Raw genomic sequence first — 9,583 nt, forward strand, 5'->3', positions numbered from 1 at the left:
CCCCATGCCCGGGGAGGTGTTCGGCGGCGGCCCCAGCCCGCCCTTCCCCATGAGCGGCACCGGCGGCTACAGCGGGGCGCTGGCGCACCCCAACCCCGAGCTCAACGAGGCGGCCGTGTGGTAAGGCCGAGGGCTGGGCCGCCCCCTCCCCTGTCTCCGACGACCCCCACAACGACCCCAGCCCCCCCGACGCCTGGATGCAGCCACCGAAACCAAAACGCCCCGACGCGATCGAGGCCTGGGTCTCCCTCAGGGGTCCTCTCTCGGGTCCGCACCCAACCTGCAGCTGCTGCTCGGCGGCGTGAAGCCCCCCTCCCGCCCGTCACCCCCCTGCGCCCCGCTGACCCCCGGGGAGCCCCCCATCTCCCCCCCACACCCCGCGCCCAGCGCTCTCCGGCCAGCCATGAGCAATTTCTTGGGACCAAAGTCAATATTCTGGAAGGTCAGGAGACTCCCCCCCCACAATCCCCGACACCCCCCCACCTCTCTGAACTAAGCGAGGGTCGACCAAGGCCGAGGGGTGGACCGTGGGGTCTCCCCACTGGCCGCAAGCCCGGCGGGCATTGTGTAATCTTATTCTGCGCTCAGCTTTCCCCATCTTAAAAACAAAAAAAGGATGATAAGAGAGAGATTGAAAAGGAGAGGGAGGGGGAGAGAGAGAGGGGGAAGGGGAGAAACACGTGGATGGGGGGCGAGCTGGCACCTCCTGCTGGCCAGCTTGGAGTCTCAAGGTCAGCTCTTCTAGGAAGGGGGCCAGGATGTGGCCAGCCCGGGGCCAGCTTTCCTCTCTTGCCTACCTTGACTTGTGTGCGGAGCCTGGACAGTCCAGGCGGGACTCGAACACCCACCCAGGCTGCCCTGTACCTCCCTGGGCAAGGCGTCTGGTTTCTGAGCTCTGGCCCATGGGCCACTGCCCCTGCTCCCCGGGGGGCCAGGGGGCTGGGCAGTCAGGATGTACAATATTCTACTTTTTTGGAAGTCGAACGCTTCTAGTTTCCTTATTTTGTATAAAGAAGAAACAAATAAAGTATGTTTTTGTGTTTACTGTTTATTTATGGTACACTAGTGATCACCGGGCTGGACATTTTTATATTTGTAAGAGGTGGGCGGGGGAAGGGAAGGGAAGGAAGCCAGAAAGAGGGTTACCTTAAAAAAAAAAGGCATTTTAAAAAAAGAACAAAAAAAATCTACTTTTTTTTTTTAAAAAAAAAGGATTAATAAAAAAAAAAGTCTTTTTTTCCCTCGGCATGTGTGGCTTATCTTTCTGTTCCCACCTTAAGGGGTGAGAGTCCATGGAAATATGTTTTTTCTCTCGGCCTCTTGTCTCCAACATCAAAAGAATGGGGGTGCATAACCCCTGCTTGTCCAAAGGGAATTCCTTCAGTGGTGGGTGGGGGTGGGGGTGGACGGTTTCTGTGGGAGCCCAACCCAGTGTTTTCTCAGATTTTAACACGACCCTCATCCTACACAGACCTTCAGAATGGTCGACGGGTGGATGAATGGCTCCCAAGAATGAGTTCTACCCTCTTCCCCCGTGTGAGCCCCTGTGTAATCCCCAAAAACAACACAAAAGCGGGCGAGACAAAGGAGGGAGGGGTGGACCGGCCAGCTGCTTCTCGGCAGGGCTGTGTTAGGCCCCCAGGCCCCCAGGGAGCCGGCATGCTGGCCGGCTGGGGGCATTAAGAGGAGAAGGCCCACAGAAAGGGGAGGGGAGATTTAGGAGGCTTGGCCAAGCCCCTCCCCTTTGTCTCCTCCCCTCCCCCCCCCCCACTTGCATAAGTGGAGGTGTGGGGCGTGCAGGCTGCACCCCTTCCCGGCTCAGGCCTTGCAGAGTTGTAGAAGCGGGAGATGATGAAATAAAGGCACGCGTCCTGTGTGTGGGCCCGAGTGGGAGGGGGGGGGTTCTGTGTCCACAGAGTAGGAAGGGTGAGAATAGAGCAAGGGCCTGCGTGGAGGGGACCGGCTGATCGCCTCTCCTCCTCACGTGACACTGCCGGGCTGCCTAGAAGTGGGATGAGCCACGCTGCTCCCTCAGCAGACAGCTGTGTGGCTCCTGGCAGAAACTTTAGAAACTGTGGACATCCAAAAGGCCATCCTGGGGCCTGGGGGTGACCAGGGCCTGCCTTCCAGCCTTCCAGCCCTGTGCCCTCTCTCCTCGATGCTCTGAAATCCAAGCCCCTTCCCCCGGGGCCACTTGCTCCAGGTGGGGGCAGGGGGGGGTCACACAGCAGCTTCCAGATCTGAGATCTGTATCCAGCCGTGACCACGCCCATCCCCCCACCCCAGCTGATGTGGACAGCACTCCACAACACCGCTGGAAGTCTGTCCCTCAGCAAAGCCTGGCGTGCACTTGTGGGGTGTGTGAGGTGTGGATGTTTATGTAAGGTGTGGGAATGTATTTTGTGTGTATGGTATATGTGTGCATGTGTGTTTGTGTAAGGTGTGTGCTCTGTGATGTGTGTGTGTAAGGTCTGTGGTAGGTGATGTGTGTATTACATGCGTGTGATGCATGTCATGCGTAGGATGATGGATGGTTCAGTGTGTGTATGCTGTGTAGAATGTGTGGGGTTTTCCAAGTTGTTTTAATTAATTAATTTATTTATTATGAAGGTGATGCATGGAGGGGTCACCATTTTGTAAGTCAGGTAAAGAATACATTTCTTGGCTCACACCTGTAACCCTAGCTTACCAGGAGGCTGAGATCTGAGGATTGTGGTTCAAAGCCAGCCCGGGATGGAAAGTCCCCATGAGACTCTTATCTCTGATTAACCACCAGAAGACATGGGAAGTGGCACTGTGGCTCCAAGTGATAGAGCACTAGCCTTGAGCAAAAAGAGCTCAGGGACAGCGCCCAGGCCTCATGACAGACAAGAAAGAAAAAAGAAAAGGAATACATTTTTTTTGGGGGGGATGTCCCCTTCTCTCGCTCTCTCTCAGTTTTCCCCTCCCATCCCAATTCACAAACCAAAAGTTCGTTTTCCATCTAGTGTGCTCAGCATAGAGGAAGAGGACAGAGTAGGGAAGGGAGAGGGAGGAGATAAGACTGAGGGAAGGAGGAAGAGACAGCCAAAAGAAGGAGGGAGATGGAGGGTGGAGTGGCACCCAGGGGAGATCCAGTCACCCACCCCTCAGACCCCACGGCGGGCAGTCTAGCCCCACCCAGACAGCACAGGGGCTCCAAAGTGTCCAGGCCCTCTGGGGAGCAGCAAAGGTGAAAGAGTCCCAGTAGACACCCCCCCCCGCAAACTCCTCAGTACAAGTGCTTGAGTGTGTGTGCATGCACACATGTGTGCATAGGCTACGCCACTGACACCCATGGCCCCTCACAGACACCCCCCCAGCACCTGTGCACACACACGCATGGAAGTCCCCGGACATACTGCAGCCCGTGCACAGAGCAGCGCACACAGGCCCCATGCACGCGGGCACGTGGGTCCACGCCACACAGGCTGGCCACAGGCCCGACTCTGCGGTGGCCTCAGCCTCCGTGGGGGCAGGAGAGGCCACCCACCCGCACAGAGTGTCCGAATGCAGGCAGGCCCGGGATCCCCCACACAGCCTCCGCTTGTGTTCCTGATGACAGTGTGGAAGCAAAGGCGGCCTGAGGATGCATGGCGGAGGGGGCCGAAGCGAGGGGCTCTGGGATCTTAAAGGCCAGCTGGCTGGGGAGCCGTGTCACCCGTCCTGTGCCTCAGTGTGTGCTGCTCAGAAATGGGCTCCTAACAGGGTGTGTGTGTGGGGGGGGGGGGAATCCCTCAATCCGTGCGTGTATGCGCGTGTCTCAAGAGGACACAGAAGAGAAAGCCCGCCTCCCCCCACAGGCACCCCCATTTCTGCGCGTCATTTTATCTTCCCAGTGCCTGCTGGGTAGGACCCAGGGATCTCGCGGGGAGAAGCCAAGCCACCACCTGCTATGGCCCAGTGTCACCTGTGCCACCAGTGAGGCTCCCAGACCCCAGGAAAGGACATTTATCCACCCATGCCCACAGCCGCTTTCTCAGAGGACAAGAGAAGAGGGCCGTGGGTTAAAATACAGGTGCCCAGGCGCCCCCTGGAGGGCCACAGCAGAGCCCAGGATGCTTCCATGGAGCCAGCCTCCCAGCGAGGATCAGCAGGACCACTTGGCCGCCTCTGCCTCAACCCCAATCTTTGCTTCCGGGACAGGCGCGTCTTCCCACTTCCCTGGTCAGAGGACCAAGGCTTGACTGTGTGCCTGCTGCTCAGGACCACAAGGCCAGAGGGGGCAGACTCAGAGACTGTGGTGCTTGTGAGCCAAAGACAGAGCACACACACCTGTCTAGTGATACACAAATGCACAGATGGATGGGGGATGATGGATGGATGGATGGATGGATGGATGGATGGATGTCTGCATGGGTGAATGAATGGATGGTGGATGGTTGGATGGATGAGTGGATGGGTGGATGGGTAGATGGATGAGTGGATGGATGGATGGATGGGTGGGTAGTTGGGTGGAGGGATAGATGGGTGGGTGGGTAGATGGTTGATGGATAGATGGACAGATGGATGGGTGTTGGGTGGATGGATGGATGATGAATGGGTGGATTGGCGATGAATGGATGGATGGATGTATGGATGGATGATGGATGGGTTGATGGATGAGTTGATGGATGGGTAGATGGGTTGACGATGAATGGATGGGTGGATTGATGGATGGATGGATGGATGATGGATCGATGGATTGATGGACAATGAATGGGTGGGTGGATGGAAGAGTGGACTGATGGGTGGATGGATGATGGATGGAGAGGCAGGCAGATAGAAAGACGGATGGACAGATGGATGGATGAAATTCCAACACCGTGTCAGAGGCCCTTGAAGGAGTCGTGTGACGAGAGCCAGTTCTTGCTGGTCCCTCCCTGGGTTTTGCTCCAGGCTTGGCAGCACTGAGCCCAGCCGAGGCCGGAAAGCTCAGGACGTCACGGCCGCGTCACTCTGCCCCTCCCCCTCCAGTAATGGATCTGCGCATCGCCTCCCAGCTCTTCATCACCTGCATTTATTACCATTTGAAAATAAAAGACCTTTAGCGGGGCCGGGAGTGGGGGGGGTACTCCAGGACACACAGGTGGGGTTAGCCCCGTGGTAGCTGTCCCCTCCGGCTCGGCCCCCACGGGCCGCCACGCTGGCCTATGCTGGCCACTGAGATCACAAGCCCCCCCCACACTGCCCGCCATTCTCTCCTGGTGCCTGCAGCCTCCTGCCACACCCCCGCCCCCCGGGAAATAAACACCCCAGTGAGCACAAGGGCCCAGCTCCGTGCTCAGGACTAATATTTAAAATGCAGAATGGCTGTGGCGGGCGTCCGCTCCCAAGTCTTGTCGTGCAGTAAAAAGATATGAACAGAATAAATTATGTCTCCAGCTCCGATGATGAGGACGCCGTCCCCTGACCGGAATGCTAAGTCCTGCCTCCCTCCCAGCCCCGCACACGGCTGATTTATAGGAGCCGGGGCGCCTCTCCGCCTCTCTGTCCTGCTCACTGAAGTGGCCGTTTACCCTTCCTCCACCATTAGAGTTGCTGCCGATGGGCCATTTGTGTGACAGGGGGCCACCTCCCTCATCTCTCTCTCTCTCTCACGCCAGGGCTCAGGTCCATCCCCTCCTGCCTGGACCCCCCAGCACCTGCCCGGCGGGGTCCTGAGGGGGGTGTTGGGGGATTTCTGACTAGCTTGCTACAAGCAAGAGCATTGATCTTGCTTTGTGAGTCTTAGAGAGAATGTTCCAGTGTAGGGCCACCATGACCTACATCAACCAAAGAAAGGACACAAGGTCTGGGGAGCATTGGGGTCAGAAACCAGACCCCGCAAGTCCCTTGTTATTCAAAATGGGGTCCCCGGACCAGCAGCCACTAAAGCAGTGTCTGGTTAAAAATGTAGTGTTGGGGCTGGGAAGGTGGCTGGGTGGTAGAGGGCTTGCCTACCATGCAGGAAGCCCTGGGTTCGAATCCTTGGTACCACAGACACAGAAAAAAGCCAGAAGTGGCGCTGTGGCTCAAGGGGTAGAGCACTAGCTTTGAGCAAAAGAAGCTCAGGGACAGCGCTTAGGCCCTGAGTTCAAGCCCCGGGACCAGAAAAAAAATAATCAGTGTTCTATAGAGGCAGACACAGTAGCACATGCCTGTAATCCTAGCACAAAGCAGGCTGAAGCCAGTCTGTGGTACATAAAGAGACCCTGTCCAAGCTACTGGCGGCTCACGCCAGTCATCCTAACGACTCAGGAAGCTGAGAGCTGAGGACCATAGTTCAAAGCCAGCTCAAACAGGAAAATCCACAAACTCAAGGCACAGAGCACTAGTCTTGAGCCAGATTGCTAAAGGACAGCACCTAGGCCCTGAATTCAAGTCCTAGCACTGGCACACACAGAAAAGGGAGAAAACGACATAAGACAAACAGACCCTTTCCTGTCCACTCCTCTGTCCCTCTAAAAGGAGAAACTTTGTTATTTGTTTTTCAAACATTTGTTTTGTTCTTTAGATCTTTGGTGTGTGTGTGGGGGGGGAGGCAATCAGTTTTGGACTTAAAATAAAAAATGGCAGGCGCGGGTGAACTTGACGCTCGGTAATGAATGGGGCGGCTTGTAATAGGATTCTCCTGCCCACAGTGCTCCCAGAAAACACCTTTTTACATATGATATTGCCCACGCTGGACTGGCAGTGGGGTGATTTATGGGGTTCCTTGTTCCAGAAAACCTCTCCTGGGGTTGCCTGGCCTGCAGAATTTATCAGGGAGTTTGGAAGGAAGACAAGAAAGCTACTCGTGACATTTTTGGTGGAGATTTAAAAAGCACAAACACTGAGAAGGGAGAGGTCAAAGGGACCAGAGAGGGTGAGGGGTCATTTAGACCAGCGGGGCCAGAGACAGAGGCCCTGCCCTGCGAAGGGGGCACAGGGCAGGAAGGGAGGAAGGCCGGCCAAGGCACCTGCTCCAGGAAAATCTGGGCTGGGAGTGGCCAAGGATGGCCTTTAAGAGCAGGGGGGTGGCTGTTTTTGATCATGTGTGTGTGTGTGTGTGTGTGTGTGTGTGTGTGTGTGTGTGCGCGCTCTACCACTTAAGCCACAGCTCCAATTCTGGTTTTCTGGTGGTTCCTTGGAGATCCGAGTCTCATGGACTTTCCTGCCCAGGCTGGCTGTGAACTGGGATCCTCAGGTCTCTGGCTCCTGAGCCACGGGTGCCCAGACCCACCTCCTGTCACATCAAACAATACGTCGCTAGTCGTAAGTGACTGAGTCAGCCAGGCCTCCTCCCTGCAGGGATTCTGGGAAATGGGTGTCAGGTAGGCACACACACCTGCAGCCCCCAGGCCTGGCTACGCAAACACCAGAGGCCAGAAAAGGCAGAGGCAGAAAGTGGCCTCCCCTCACCACCACCCCAGCCACACCTATCCTTCCTGAAGGGCCTGGGCCTCCCCTCCCTCCTCTATCCCCAGCACCCCTCCAGCGCCCTGCATACCTTGGGTGCCAGCCAGAGAGGGTTGATCTGGGCTCCCTGTCATGTGTTATGAGGGACAGCTCAACAGTCTTCTTATCTGCAGCTCCGGGGAGCAGGAGCAGAGCAAACACACAGGTGACTCGTCTCCCACAAGGCAGGGCTGCCTGGGAGATGGGACACCTGGCCTGGGCAGACTCTGCCCCCTGCCTGGAGACGCACCGATGGAGGAGAATGCTGCTAGCTGGGGCAATCCTGGGAGGCTTCCCGGAGGAGGCTGCCTTTTCAAGCTGGGCTTTGAAGGCTGTATAGGATCCTGCAGCGCAGAGCACATGGCAGGCTGGAGTGAAGGAAAGCGGGCAGAGCATCTAAGGGATGGACAAGCATTTGATCTTTAGTATAAGGGCCCCAGGCTGGGGAGGCGGGGAGGCCCAGCGCCATTCTCCTCAGTTTCCCCATCTGAAAAAGAGGAATCATTTTAGCACCCACCACAGGAGCTCTTCTGGGACCCAAGGACTGTGAAAGCCCATGGCACACCTTAGGTGTCCCCTGTTCCCAGAAGTTGGGGTGCTCAGGAGCTAGAACCAACCGTCGTGCAAAGACTATGTGCGAGGCCCACAATAAAAGTCATCCGCGGGCCCACTTCACAGCTAAGAACACAGAGGCGGGGAGCAGGATCCCCAGGCTGGAGTGTCAGGACAGGTCGGGCTCAGGTCTGGCTGTATCCAGCTCACAGCGTCATTGTGGCCTGAAGTCCTGGCATCCACAGGTACAGCACCCAGGGAAGCAGGCTGAGTCCGGGGGAAAGGAGGGGCGCGTGGGGAGAGGGAGCAGGTGGGATGTGACCGGTGAGACTCTGGCATCGGGAAGCAGAGAGAGGCCCAGAGAAGGAGCTCACGTTCCTGGAAGGTTACACAGCCAAGGAGAGTCAGGGAGCCCAGCTGCTCGGAGCCTGGCCTGGGCCTCGCGGGAACCCCCCACGCTCAGCGTGTCTCCTGGCAAGGCCGTGGGGGAGGGTTCGGAGGGGCTTCTCCATACCAAGGCCCCCCTGGATCATGGGCCCCGGCACCCCCAGCTGGGAGGAAGTCCCCTGGGGGGAGCAGAGCCAAGGGGACCCCCGGGGCGCAGGCCTCTGCCCCAGCTGCCCACCGGCTCCGTGGGAGGCGCGTTGCTGCCCCCGTGTGGCCATAGAGAAGCGGACCGCACATCCGGGCTCCCGAGGGCTCCCGGGCTCCTGGGGGGGGTCCCATGGCCAGCTGGCACCAAGGCCTGGGGGCCCTCCGCCAGGTGACCCCGGCCCGGTCCACACCAGGTGCGGAGGGGGAATGGACACCAGGCCATGGGAGGGCAGAGGGAGACACAGGAGGAAAGTTCTGGAACGTTCAAGTACTTAATAAGTCCATGAGGAAATGGAGGTCATCCTCTCCAGCCCAGTCCTGGTTGAAGTGTCCCCCTGGCTGCCTCCCCCGTCCCCCAGCTCCCTAGGCCGGGCCTGGTGCCTGTGTGTGACCCCAAGTCGCCTCCTCACACACGGGACCCAGGAAGGTAGAAAGACAGGACCACGAGACGGCTCAGAAGGGTTTATTGGCCACACTGCAGGGGCAATCCAGGAGGGCTTCCTGTAGGTGGAGGGACCAGCACGGGGCAGCCCACCGTCCTCCGCGGAGACCAGGGACTCTGCGAGCGTCCCGGGGGTCTCTGGGGCCTTCAACTGAGGCCCAGCTGGGCTTTCAGCGCCTGCAGCTGCCCGCTGTCGATGCTGTTGCCTCCGCAGACAATGACCACGACAGAGGCCAGCGAGGGGCTCAGGCGGCCCTGGGCCTGCAGCTTCCCCAGCAGGCCCGAGTAGACGGCAGCCAGCGCCGCCCCGCAGGCCGGCTCCACCAGCATGCGCTCGTCGTCTGCGGGCAGCCGGGGGGGGGGGGGGGGGGGGGGGGGGGGGGGGGGGGGGAGAATGGTGGAGGGGGGGGGAGAGGGAGCACGGCTCAGCAGGCTCCTGTCCTGCAGCCGTCCATCCGTTCTTCTGCCCATCAATCCATCCAGCCCACAAATTAGCATGTCTGTCATCAGCCTGACCACCCATCACTAGACTGTCTATCCATCCATCCATCTACCCACCCATCCACCCACTACTCACCC

At 58.2% G+C, this 9,583-nt stretch overlaps 1 protein-coding gene across 1 annotated transcript in view; it reads left to right on the top strand.

The window, feature by feature from the left end:
- The window catches only part of Lhx5 (LIM homeobox 5), a 23,616-nt gene that overhangs the window by 5,215 nt on the left and 8,818 nt on the right, over positions 1-9,583 (top strand). The window lies entirely within an intron of this gene.

Source organism: Dipodomys ordii, unplaced genomic scaffold (genome assembly GCF_000151885.1).
Source record: "Dipodomys ordii isolate 6190 unplaced genomic scaffold, Dord_2.0 Scaffold23, whole genome shotgun sequence".
Classification (NCBI taxonomy): Eukaryota; Metazoa; Chordata; class Mammalia; order Rodentia; family Heteromyidae; genus Dipodomys; species Dipodomys ordii.